General features: G+C 38.5%; 1 protein-coding gene and 1 pseudogene across 4 annotated transcripts in view; both read left to right on the top strand.

Moving 5' to 3' along the window:
• The window catches only part of RBPJ (recombination signal binding protein for immunoglobulin kappa J region), a 118,746-nt gene that overhangs the window by 4,424 nt on the left and 100,151 nt on the right, over window positions 1-14,171 (top strand). The window lies entirely within an intron of this gene.
• LOC137764442 (H/ACA ribonucleoprotein complex subunit 1 pseudogene) lies at window positions 11,699-12,259 on the top strand (annotated as a pseudogene).

The raw sequence follows: 14,171 nt of genomic DNA, 5'->3' as shown, positions 1-14,171 counted from the left end.
CATTTACCTTTTCTCCAGCTGAACTGTTTTGCCTTTCTCTCCCTTCATAGTCAGTTCTCCAGCCATATTCAAGAACTTGGAGTTCCTTGTATGGGCTCCGCAGTTTAATGTATCCCTGTGCTTGAAAAGTGCTGGTGTTAGGTAGGTTATTATTCAAGATTTTGGTCTGAGGATATTCTACCCTGATCCACCAGGCTGGGTTCAGTACCCCTCCCGTGTGTTCTTAAAGGACCGGGTATAATTCACTTGGAAGTGTCATACTGAATTGTAATTGTCTGTCACACCCAAAGGCTGTTGGTTACTTGATGACAGATAATGTTAAAAAAAAAATTATATATTCTTAGAAGAGTGTCTAGAACATGATGGGGACTCAGTAAAAAGTTTTTTGAACAAAGGACTCAGAGAACTTTGAAACCATGATGCAACATGGTTTGTGTAAGCAGAATTTGATGTGTACAGGGAATATATTGATTCTATAGGGTATTTAATTGCTGAAGTACCCAGAGAAATTGATATTTTCAGTCAAAGACAGTCTTACAGCCCCTGACAACATTGTAGTAAAATTCTTAGGCAAAAGTTCCTTTGGATTTTTAGAAAATAGTGTATTGTTTGTACAAACTGACAAGCTTAAATATCATATATATATATTTTTTGTATGGTTGACTATTCAGTGTTTTTCAGAAGGTTTCATTATTTTTAAGTGTTTTAAGTACTTCTTAGATGCATAGGGACATGCATTAAACCTTAAGACACTGTAGGCTGCTTTTTTGGGGGATCCACACGATTGAACCAAATAAGAAGTTTATAATCTTCAGGAAGGCTCAGGTTTTGTGGACAGATTACTTATAATTTCTTTAAGCTTCAGGTTCTACCTCTATAAAATAAGGAATGATAATTTTGTTGTGTTTATCTGCTGGACACATTGTGACTATCAAATAAGGTAAAATATGTGTCAAATAAAACAATGGATGTGTAAGTGATTTTAAAGCACTGTATACAAATACTTTAATTTTAATAATCAGTTTCTTTTGGTAACCTTTCACCGGCAGGATTCAAGATGAGCTTTCTTATATTGCAACCTGTGGTTTGTGGATCATGTCTTAGGAAGGCAGCAGTGTATTTAGTGCAGAGGACTGCAGCCCTTTGAATATATGCCTTGGCATTTTGAGCAGACATATTTGATACATTAGTGCTTGACCACACATGTTGTCATTGAGTCACCCCCAACTTTTTGGGGTCTGCTTCTTGCTGCTCTCTTCTCTGCTTGGACAGCCATAATGATGTAGGAATGTTGAATGCCCAGCTGCTACCATCTCTCAGGACACCTTGCCCATAGTTCTGGATGCCTGTTAGGCCTGGTACAACATCATGATGTCACTTATGTCTCATCAGGCCTGATTCTGCTTCAGGGAGTGAAATGATATCCTAATGGTGTGAAAAGGGTAATGCATTTCCTGAACACAACTTACTACTGGGGAAAAAGCAAGCATTGGAGTCACTCTGGCTTGGTTTGTATAATTGGTAGTAATTACTTATCTGTATAAATATTTGTATAGGTTTGTTGTGTTGAGACAATGAAGAGTGATAAGCATGACAGCTTTTCAGTCACATTGGTAAGTTCATGGCAGTTTTGGGAATATTTAAATTAGTTAAATTTACAAAAACAAAAAGAAACCACTGCATCTTGGGTATCCTAAGTTGCAAAAGCCTTGCAATGAAAATGCTGTGCTGATTGGATGTGAGATGGAGTACACTAGAAAATCAAGTTGACCCTTTTTAATTCCCCTCCCGTGCTTTCTTTTCGATATTCAGTATTTTAATTAATGAATTGTGGCTGCGCCAGGTCTTAGTTGCGGCAGGCTGGATCTGTAGTTGTGGCGTGTGGACTCTTAGTTGCGGCATGCATGCAGGATCTAGTTCCCTGACCGGGGATCGAACCCTGGCCCCCTGCATTGGGAGCGCAGAGTCCTATCCACTGGACCACCAGGGAAGTCCCATCTATATTCCATATTTTTAATTTGGTCTTAGAACTAATGTTTTTTGTGCGTTTGTTAAATAGATGATAGAGTTGTAAATGAGTAAGAATAGTTTCTCATAAAAAGTTTATATAACTAGGAAAAGTGTTTATCGCTTTATGAAACCCTGTTATTTTTTACTAGTGTTGTAAAGATTGTGTTATATAACTGCAATATCAGTTGCTTTATAAAATAGAGAATCAGTGTTACATATTTTTTCTTTAAACAACTTCTTTTGGAACAGTGGTATTCCGTTTTTGGAAAACTGCAGATCCACTAAGATCTTGCTTTTTTATCCAGAATACTTTTTTTTGGCCGTGCCACACGGCTTGAAGGATCTTAGTTCCTCGGCCAGGGATCAAACCCGGGCCCCAGCAGTGAAAGCGCCGAGTCCTAGCAACTGGACCACCAGGGAATTCCTTTTTTTTTTTTTTTAATTGGAACTTATTTTTTAGAGCAGTTTTAGTTTCACAGCAAAATTGAGGGGAAGGTACAGATATTTCCTGTGTACTCCTTGCCCCCCCCCACAAATAGCCTCCTGTATTACCACCATCCCCCAACAGAGTGGTACATTTGTTATAACTGATGAACTTAACTGACGCATTATTATCTCCCCAAGTCCATAGTTTACGTTAGGGTTCACTCTTGGTGTACATTCTGTGGGTTTGGACAAATGTATAACGTATCTACAAATGTATGTGCCGTTGTAGTATCAAACAGAGTAGTTTCATTGCCCTAGAAAGTCCTCTGTGCTCTGCCTGTCCATTGCTCTCTCCTCCCTTATCCCATCCTGCAACCACTGAACTTTTTATTATCTCCATTGTTTCCAGCATACTTTTTCAAATCATTTAACTTTTGGTTTGAGTATGAGGAACTTTTTCATGGAAAAAATTATGTAGTTCTGTACAGAGCTCCTGATCCATACACCAAGTGGAAGAGGTAGAAACATTGAGATCCCCAGACATGAAGGAATGGTTAAGGGAAATGAAGAGTATAACCATGCTTTAGTGGTTCTTTATAATTGTTTTAATAATGTATTTATTAAAGTTATTGAACACTTAATAGGTATAAGACCACTGTATAAAACCTTTTAAAGATGGCTAAAAAATGGTCCAGTGAAGCTCATGATTTAGTGGAAAGTACACAGATAATAAGGGAGATTATATGTGTATAACAGATGTATAATGTTGGTGGGAACATGGGTGCAAATGATTATCTTTTAATTTGAGAGGAGAGATCATAGGGAGTGGTAGAAAATAAAGCTAGAAAAGTGGTTGGGGCCTCTTAGAGGACCTTGAGTGCTAAACCAAGGATTTGAATATCAAACAGGGATGGGGGGGGCACTGACCGAGTTTTGAAGAGGTGAGGCTGGGTGTAGATACAGTTGACACTTGAATAACGCAGGTTGGGGGGGGGTGGGTTGGGGCGAACAGCTTGTAGTAGGACCTTCAGGTACCTGAGGTTCCTCTGTACCCATGGTTCCCCATCCTCAGATTCAACGAGCCTGAGTCACGTGGTATTTAGTATTCATTACTGAAAAAAATCTTCATGTAAGTGGACCAGTGCTGCTCGAGGGTTAGTTGTAGTGTAAAATAGATTGGAGTTGATGGAGAACATAAGAGAAATATATATGAGCAAAGTCTGATCTTGGAAAGCCTAGGAGTGGAAGGAACAAAGCAGCACTTTTGGGGGCAGGGTGGGTGGTATAGGGAGCTTTGGAATCGATGCAGTAGATAAAATCTGTGGCTGTGAGCATTGCACTTAATCTAAGTCTTGCCCTTGTCTAAAAAGTGGGAGAAAATAATACTTCATGGTATCGATATGAGGATTAAATGAGATACAGGATATAAAATGCCTAACTCAGTTCTGGGAGTAGTAGGTGCTCAAAAAATAGGTTCTCCTCTTCCTTTCTGGAACAGAATTTAAAGGATATTAGATGGGGGGGGTGGGGAGAAGAATGGAAGAGAAGGTGGGATGGGGTGGGGGGAAACTGAACGATTGAAACCTGGGTGATGACGTATTTGCAGGTGGGAAAGTCTGAGTGAGGTGAACAGGTACAAGAGAGCCTACATAACAGTGTTTCTTTTAGCTTTTAAATAAATACTGAATATTTTTGCATGCTTCTGCTATAACGTTTAACATTTTTCTGCAATTGTGTAAATATACCTGTATTATCTTTTTTTTTTCTTCTGTCTATATCCATTTATCTAATCTATCAGCGAGCTTCGTAAAGACTAGGCCAATATTTTACTTTTGTTGCATAATTGTGGAGCAACTGCTATTGGCCAGATTGTACTTGCTGGATGAACATGACTTGAATGGATTTAATAAAATACAATACTTGCCACTAGGTGGCACTTAGTCTAAGTGATAAAGCTGAAATTCAGCATAGATTGGTTTTTGTATGTAGAGCCCACTGATAAACTGACACCCTGGATTATTGTTTAGCTTTCTGCCAGTTCTGGACTATACTTTTTGAAGTGGGATATGAAACATATAGCAAATAGAAACCTCAGAGTGTTGAAAAACAGAAAAGTGTAATGGCATTAGAATATGTCCTGTTAAAATTCACAGTGACTAAATTACCCATCTCTGAGTGTATTTAAAGTGAAGCCTGGTGCTTAGATTTTAGGCCTTGTTTTTTCTTAAGACTTTGTGAATTGCTTTAAAGGAGAAGATTGGGAATTTGTTCCTGGATTTAATGAGAGATGATGATGAAGTGTGGTCTGTAGGGATACTGGACACGATTCTGTATTCTCTTATTTATATTCTGGTGTATTGTGCTCTCTCTGTTGTGGAGTAACAAACATACCATAGGAAGTAACTACATCCTGTGTGACAAATGTTATAGATTGTTAAATCCGTTAGATTCAGCAAACTTCAGACCTGGAAAATACCTTGTTAATCATATGTTCTAAAGTAACCACTCATTTAAACGTAGGCAGAGACAGAGTAAATAATTTACAATTAGCTAGTGGCTGAGACACATTCAGTGCCTGAGCTGAGACTTGTTCTGGTTTGTTTTTTAAGGGGAGAGATTTATGCTGGTCTTTCACTCTTTTGTATTTATACCACTCAGCTGCCTTTTAATGTTACATGCACTTTGTTTTTTAAAATACTTTCTTCCCCCTATTTTTGTGGGCTTAGGCCAAGAATACAAATTTCTCAGCCCCAAGCCCGGGAGTGCTGCTGCCAGTGTTGCTTAATAAGCGGTCAGCTCTGAGCCTGCCTGTTCTTTCTTCCTTTGCTGTTTTCCTGTTCTTGATGCTGCTTGCGTTCTTTATCTTGTACTGTACTTGTGACTGACCAGGGTGGCCACACATTTGTTCTCACTGCACACCTCCTCACCCAGCCTGCTTTAGTTGCCCCTATGCAAGAACTGCCTGGGTTCACTTACCTGGTTCACTCCAGTCTCTGCTTCTTGCCTCCTTAGCTTCTTAGTTTTGCCACCTGCACTAAATTGCAGCTGGCTATTTCCAAAGCTTCTGGAAGAGAAAATGAACAGGAGGGGAGATTGAGAAAAAAGAAGACTGTCATATAGGGAAGGAGGCCACAACTTGAAATCATATACTGAAAGATGGGCTTGTTTATGAACCTGGTGATTTTCATACAGTGATATTTTTTAGTGTATTTATGTCAAAACAGTATGACACTCTTGATTATGGAATTCATTAAATCTGTTGTGTCTGTCATCTGTGCTTATCCAAATGTCAAGGAAGTGAATTAAATCCATTTCAGCATTCCAAAGGTAGTAGTGATAGTTTTGGTTTGGTACTTTATTTACAGCTTACAGTAATGAGTGTCATTATTTGATTAAATGGATTGTACTGAACTAGTGGGGGTTGTTGCTTCACTGTTGTAATGTTAAAAAAACAAACCTGGAGAGCCATAGCTTTCAAAGATGATTTCATAATTATTGGTAAACAAGTATTTTTCATCCTGGCCTTCTCCTATGCTATAGTGTGATGGGTACATTTTAATACAGAATTTAGTGGCATGTTATTAATTTAATCCTAGTTTCTTAGCTGTAAGTCCTGGAAGTTGTCATTTGGTACATTAAATATCGTTTAAATTACATTACAATTTAAATTCACATGGTAGCTTAGGTGTGCAGTTGATTTATTTTTTCATTGTATTATATCTTGTTTATAAAATCATTTCAGGGAAGTGACTATCTTGAGTGGAAGTTTTCCTTAAGGGCTAGTTAATGTCATCTGTAAACACTCATCTTGATTATTTTTCTTGTTGGAAAAATAATGTTTGTTAAAAGAAACTCAAAAGTTATTTAAATATGTCATGTAAAGTGAGCCACTGTAGTCTTCCACCAGGAAATTAACTACTGTTATCAATTTGGGAGCATATTCTTCAACTTTTTTTGTTTTAAATGGAAATGCTAACATTCTATTTTATTGATATATTAAAGATGTCAGTAGTTTAGCAAACAGAATATTTAAGGGGATTAGGGAACTGACATTTTGTTGACTATCTACTGAGTCCTCAACTACGTTGTGAAGGGAGATAGTATCTCCATTTTATAGATGTCCGAGGGTCAGGGATTTAGTGATTTATCCCAAGTTCACACAGCTTCCCTTCTGCCTTTGTCATTGCACTACCATGTACTCAGAGAGCTTTTGTTTATCTCTCCACCTAAATGTTAATCAGTTGAAAGCTTCCAAGCTCTCTACTAGGTGGCAAGACAGTCCCAGACATAGGTAAGCCTAACACAAGGCTTTAAGGAAAAGGAGATTATTATATTCTTCTCTATTACATTACTTTAAAAGTAAATATATGTTCTTGGCTAGTGTTTGAACTCAGAAGGTTCTCTGAAGTAGCATCGTTTATCTTTAAGTAAAATTTTGTATCATTTAAAAAACAATCTTGTCAGGTACTCCTGGGATGATGTTAAATCAGTTAATCCTCTTCTATTTGTGTTTTTAGTTTTTATCTATTGTCTTATTCCTTTTCTGCCTAAAGACCAATTTTCAGGTGGTTTAACTATTTTGTATACACATTGTTTGGCTTTGGACAAGTTACCTAATTGTGTTGTAACTTAAGTTTCTCCATTTGTAGAGTGGGGAGCATATCTCAGAATTCTTGTGAGGATCAAATGTATGTATGCAAGGGGCTGCCAGACTAGGCTGTTCTGTAAGAATTGCTTACTGTTGATTTCCTTTCTTATTTCTCATTCAAGCCAGGGCCAGATCTCTTCTTTACCACTTACCTTTTTTGTTAAATGTTAAAATCTGGTTTTTCATCCCAGGCCATCAATAAATAACCCTTCAACTGGATCCCAAAATCTTGTTTAATTTTCCTGCCTCCTTTGTTTTTGTTGACCATGGTGTCTTTATTCATGACTAATAAGACACTATCTTTATCTCTTGGACATTCCATCTTTTCTACCTATTCCTCCTCTAGTCTTAAATATTGTGGTCTGCAATCTTTGTCTTTCTCTTTGTCTTATCTATTCTTTGACTTGATATGTGTATCATCACCTCAGATGTTTAGATCCATATTTCTAAAACTACTACTGGTTGTTCTGTAGGCCCACCAAACTTGTTTTTTCCAAAACAACATGTTTTTTCCACCAACTAGACCTGTTATACCATCTTATAAAATAGGCTTGATATCTGTTATTAATGCCATTGTTCATCCAGCAGGTAAAAATGACCTTCCGTATTTTCCTCATTTCCTCCTACTCTTGTATTTTCTTATTTTGTTAATGACCAAATCATTCCCTTTCTGCTTCCAGATTACTTGTCTCATATTCTGGGCTCTCCTCTCCTTGCTCACTGCCATTGCTTTATTCTCCAGGTCAGCTTCATCTCTTGGTTGGACCACTGTCATAGCCTTGTCAGTTCCTTCTTTAGTCTATGGCTGTTGGTGGTTTGCTAGTGTACAGTTGTTAGTATTTAGAGGTTTGGGGTTACTTGGCAACCTAATTTTGTTGTAAATGGTGTCCACAGATTTTGATTTTGTTGTCTAGGTGCTCTTTTATGTGGAGAGATTGAAAAACTATGCTGCTGCCACCACCATCCTAAAATCCTGTCTTGAGTTTTTTAAAAAGTAATTTAGACAAATACATGTTACTTGTAAACTGAAATCAGTATAAAGTGAATAAGATAGTTCCTCTTCACACCTAAATCTCAACCCCCAGAGATAATGCACTGCTTACAGTGGGGCGAGTATACTTCCAAACTTTAGGGCAAACTCTCTACTTGTGCCCTAGATCCCTTCCCTTCTCAGCTACTCTAGGACATTGGTTAGCCCACTAGCCTTTCCTCTGGTCTCAATTTTTACCTTTCTAATGAAGCATTCTTTTTTTTAATATATAAATTTATTGATTTATGATTTTTATTTTTGGCTGCGTTGGGTCTTCACTGCTGCGCGCAGACTTTCTCTAGTTGCGGCAAGTGGGGGCTACTCTTTGTTGTGGTGCGCGGGCTTCTCGTTGCGGTGGCTTCTCTTGTTGTAGAGCATGGGCTCTAGGTGCACGGGCTTCAGTAGTTGTGGCTCGTGGGCTCTAGAGCGCAGGCTCAGTAGTTGTGGCACACGGGCTTAGTTGCTCGGAGGCATGTGGGATCTTCCTGGACCAGGGCTCGAACCCGTGTCCCCTGCATTGGCAGGTGGATTCTTAACCACTGCTGCCACCAGGGAAGCCCTAGTGAAGCATTCTTGACAATATACAAACATGCTGTTATTTCTTCTCTGGATTCTGCACTCCCCTCTAGTTCCTATTTCTCTATTCCTCTTTGCAACAAACTTCGTATGAAGAGTTCGTTCTATCTCCAGTTATTCTTACTCCATTCCCCCTAAATCTTTTCCAAGCAGGCTTTTTGTCTGGACCACTTCAGCAAAACTGCTTTTCTCACAGTTACCAATTCCCTCCACACAGGTGAATGTAGTAGTTTTTTTTTTTCAAATGTTATTTGACTTGATCAGTGGCATTTGGTGTCTTGTTCAAACATTTTTTTGCCTTCTAGGATACCACACTTCTAGTTTCCCACCTCACTGGCACCTTTTTCTTGGTCTCCTTTCTAGTGCTTTCTGATTTTACTACATTTATCCTACTTTTTATCCCACATTATGTGCTTTTTCCCTGTTTTATTTTTCTCACTGGCATGTGTCAGCTTCTAACAATATATGTTATTTGCCTTTTATTTATTTCTCTTCCCCACTAGAATATAGTGTTTGGCATGTAGTGGGTACTCAGTATGTATTTGTTGAATGAATGAGCGAAGTGTTCTAACAGCATCACTTTTTGAATGGTCTGTTGTTTTCTCCTTGATTTGAAGTCCTACTTTTACTACTATGTGTTATACTTATAAAATTTTATAAGCCCCCTGGTATAAATACAGATTCATCTAATGTGTTTTAAATATAATCTATTACCTGAATATGGTGTTCAGTAGCCTTGAGGTCTGTTGTTGCATTTAGCCCTTGCCATCCTCTAGTGAGGAAGATAGTGTTCCTCTGTTTTACAGAAACTTAATAAGCAAGCTCACCTGTTGGTTGGTGGGAGAGTTGAAATTCGAACTCATGTCTCTGGATTCCAATTCCATTGCCATGAACGTCTTCTAGTGATTGTGCAGTCTCATATGTGATAATGCTTCCCCATATGTAGTTAACGCTTGGTCATCCATCAACACATGATTGGCTGTGCTCACTAACCAGAGGAGCCCCTTCCCTCAGTCCAGGCAGAGAATAGATCTGAGGCAGGAGGGTAAAGTTGAATAGGGGATTGGTTTATGCAGGATTTTTTTTTAATAGACTTTTTTCAATAGATATTTTTTTAGAACAGTTTTATGTGGGATTTTTGCCTCTGAATTTTAGAATATGATTTTGGAAGGAAGGTTGTGGAAAGAACACAGGCTGGTGGTCATGAAATAGATTCTCTTCACCACTAATTTGGTAATATCCCTGCTTTGCTTATTTTCTGCGTAAATGATATCTTTGACCTAGGCTTTAAGTTAGAAATGATACTATATGTGCCAGAGAGCCTAGAGAGTAATTCTCACACCATGTAAATGAAAGGTATCACTATTAAAAATGACTCAAGAGTCTCATGTTTTTGGTACTCTAGATACATTCATTCTTTTTATTATACTGGAGTACTTTTAATTTTGTTTTATGTAGGTCTGTTTTATTTTAAAGTTTCTGCTGTCAAATTTTGTTGTTTTTCTAACTAAGACAGCAGCTGTGGATGTGGCTTAAAAACTGATGAACTTCTACAATGATGAGCCTTTATGGAGCAATGAAAGGCTGCTTACAAATTGTAGCCACAGTTGCAATGAATTCTGTGTTTGTTCCCTAAGGGTGAATGTGTTTTGAGGGGAGTGAGTTAGGATAGTACAAATTGAGAGAGTGTTTCTATCCTGGGAATCTTTGGAGCAGTCATTTCTGCTACTGCTCTTTATTTCTTATGACTTTGAAGGAATTTGGAATGTTTTGCTTGACTTTTTGATGATCTTTAAGTGTATTACTTGGATATGTGTAAAGGTAAATTGTAATTTTAGTTGTTTTATGGACATGGTTTATGTCATTAAATATTTTTGCCCTCAGCAATTACTGTGTATAATAGCACTTATGGATGATGCTTTACCTGTGTCTGCTGTTTAAATGTTGGATTGTTTGGAACTAAATATTTTCCATTTGGTATGATTAGCTCATACATATAGTTTTAGGCACAATGTGTATACCTGTTTTCATTTCAAAAGTATATGGTTTTAATACGTTCTTGAGCAGATCCAAATAGTTAACTATAAATTATTAAAAGTAGTTTTACTCTGAGATACTAAAGCTCACACCTGGAGCTGAGTTACAAGAAATAAGCTGAGCCTTGGTATTTTCTATCAAAATATCTAGAAGATAAATTTCTCCAATGAAAAGAATTCTAGAAAATATTTATTTCAAAAAAAGAAAAAAAAAGGGAAGGGTGGTAGAACGATAGTTGAAACAAATGAGGCTCCCTGACCAAAAAAAACAAAAACAAAAAACCCCCATAACTGTATATGTGAGATTATAGTCAGTATTTAGGAAGTTATTAGAGTATATATTTGCAAATCTCTAAACTATTTATGTATTTATTTATTTTTATAAATTTATTTATTTTTGGATGCATTGGGTCTTCCTTGCCGCTTGCAGGCTTTCTCTAGTTGCAGCGAGCAGGGGCTCCTCTTCGTTGCGGTGCGCGGGCTTCTCATTGCAGTGGCTTCTCTTGTTGCGGAGCACGGGCGCCGGCTCTAGGCATGCGGGCTCAGTAGTTGTGGCTCGCGGGCTCTAGAGCGCAGGCTCAGTAGCTGTGGCGCACGGGCTTAGTTGCTCCGTGGCATGTGGGATCCTCCCGGACCAGGGTTTGAACCCATATCCCCTGCATTGGCAGGCGGATTCTTAACCACTGTGCCACCAGGGAAGCCCAAATTGCTTAGTATTGAAGATATTCTAAAAGTACAGGTTGAATATGCTGTTAAAATGAACTTTTTTGTTGTTAAATTGCCTCATTTTTCCTCGTAGTTAGGAGAGTTTAAACCTTGACAGTAACTTCTGTCCTTTTATTGTGTGGGACAGCATTTTATGCACGTTAAAAATAACAGTTTTTGTGAATTGTGGTTATTATCCCCAGTTACTTTTAGATAGAAAAGCATTCCCAGGGCCTGAGATGCACGTGGCTCCGGTGGGAGCAGAGCATGTCTTTTCGAGGCGGAGGTCGCGGAGGCAGCGGCGGCGGCGGCAGCCACCACTTCCGAGGTGGAGGTGGCGGTAATTTCAGAGGCGGCGGCGGCAGAGGAGTATTTGGACGAGGGGCGGCCGCGGAGGTTTTAACAAAGGCCAGGACCAAGGACCTCCAGAGCAAGTAGTTTTATTAGGAGAGTTCCTGCACCCCTGTGAAGATGACATAGTTTGTAAATGTTCCACAGATGAGAATAAGGTGCCTGATTTCAGTGCTCCAGTTTATTTAGAAAACAAAGAACAAATTGGAAAGGTGGATGAAATACTTGGACAGCTTAGAGATTTTTATTTTCAGTTAAATTGTCAGAGAACATGAAGGCATCTTCCTTTAAAAAACTACAGAAGTTTTATATAGATCCATGTAAGCCGCTGCCGTTGCAGAGGTTTCTACCTCAACCTCAGGTGAGAAGGGATCTCCAAGAGGCGGTGGCCGGGGAGGTCGAGGAGGAGGAGGAAGAGGAGGTGGCAGAGGTGCTAGAGGTGGTGGTTTCAGAGGTGGAAGAGGACATGAAGTGTAACAGTTGACAGAAACTTCGCCAGTTGACTTCTGCATTAACCTCATGATCTACTTCTATGGATCAGAAACTTGTTTCTTGATCAAATCTTAAAGAACTGGTCATTTTATGACTGGAGCTAAAATGTCAATGTCAAGAAAAAACAAGTGTGGCAGAACAGGCAATTTTGCTCTAAAAGAGTATGAACAAGTGTTCTAATGTTTTGTACAAAGCTTGGAACTTGTGGGTGTTTAATAAAGGGGCAGCTTTCATTTGAAGCATATTCAAATTTTTAAAATAAAGTGTTTTATTCCTTTAAGTTAAAAAAAAAAGCATTCCCAGTGAGTTGCTTCTGATTCATAATCAGATTTTAGCAGAGCAGATGTGGGCTACTGAAGGAATAATTAGCCAAAAAATATTAGGGGGTTAGAGAGCCCTTTGTGTAACATTTAACTTTAGTTTCTTGGCTAGTTTATATGAATAATTAAAGTTTTGAGGCAGTTAAATTTTCTTTTTTTCTCTTGGGATCTTACAGTTGTCACTGGTAGCTATAATCACTAGGGAAATGGAAGTATTATTTCCATAAACAGATGGCTTTTCCAGCACTGGTCCCTAACAGTGCTACTGAGGTTCCTGTTTATGTTGGATGATTTCCTAATCACACCAACTTGGTGTACTTTTGAAAGATGACACCTGACAATAGAATATGATGTAGATATTAAAATGACTTAGTGAACTTGAGATTTTACCAAAGTTGAGAGTATATATAATTCCCACGTTCCTGGGGGAAGATAGTCTGTTCCTGTGAGAGGAATCACCTAGTAATGGATACTGATGCCTCAGCTGTCCTCTCAGGGATTCCTTAGCTACCTCTTACACTTTTTGACTTTCATTAGCTCTGACATTTGTGCTGTTTTCATTTCTGCTTGGTCAGATGACTAGCCCATCCAGTGCTTTGAGGCATTGGTAGGTTTTTGTTAGGATTAAGGATAGGTTTCTGTGGTGTACAAGGAAGATTTTCAGAGAATACAGTGATACAGTTACTTGAAATGACAAAATCACATATTTTTTTCTGCTCTAATGTGAGCTTTTATTTGCTATTAATAGGATTATCTTCTCCCTTTTAATGTGTCTGTTTTCCTTTTTCTGTTGGACATTTTGTTTTGTTTTGTTTTTGGCCCTGCGGCGCTTTGTGGCTTGCGGGATCTTAGTTCCCTGACCAGGGATTGAACCCGTGCCCTCGACAGTGAAAGTGCAGGGTCCTAACCACTGGACCACCAGGGAATTCCCCTGTTGGACATTTTAAAACAAACGCATATTGGGGATCCACATGTATACTTATGCTCCTAAAATTTCAAAAACACGAGTCAACTATTAGGATTCTAAAAACTTTGCATTTGTAAGCTATATTTATTCTGCAGCAAGAATGATCTGTATTTTTGAAGTCATTTTTAAATATATGAAAGGAATCTAGTGACAAAATTTGTGAAGACAGGTTACCTTTTGAAAAGACAGGGTAGGGCTTTATTTCTTTAGTATAACTGGTTGGGGTAAGTTGTAAGAGTGAATAGAGTCTTGGTGGGTATATCTCGATTTTGGAGCTATTAAAAATTTGTCAAGGGACTTCCCTGGTGGTCCAGTGGGTAAGACTCTGAGTTCCCAATGCAGGGCGCCCGGGTTCGATCCCTGGTCAGAGAACTAGATCCCGCATGCATGCCACAACTAAGAAGTCCGCATGCTGCCACTAAGACCTGGCGCAGCCAAAATAAATAAATACTAAATAAATAAATAAATAAATATTTAAAAAAATTGTCAAGAAGGAAAAAAACTCTGGTGCTTTACACATTTTGTTGGGGTGGGGGATGGTGGTGCCATTTGTTAAGATTAGATGGCACTGTGATAAATGGCATAGTAGAAGAGTAGAGTTAGTGTTGGT

This window comes from Eschrichtius robustus, chromosome 4 (genome assembly GCF_028021215.1).
Source record: "Eschrichtius robustus isolate mEscRob2 chromosome 4, mEscRob2.pri, whole genome shotgun sequence".
In the NCBI taxonomy this organism is placed as follows: Eukaryota; Metazoa; Chordata; class Mammalia; order Artiodactyla; family Eschrichtiidae; genus Eschrichtius; species Eschrichtius robustus.
This window is presented reverse-complemented; position numbering and strand designations above follow the sequence as displayed.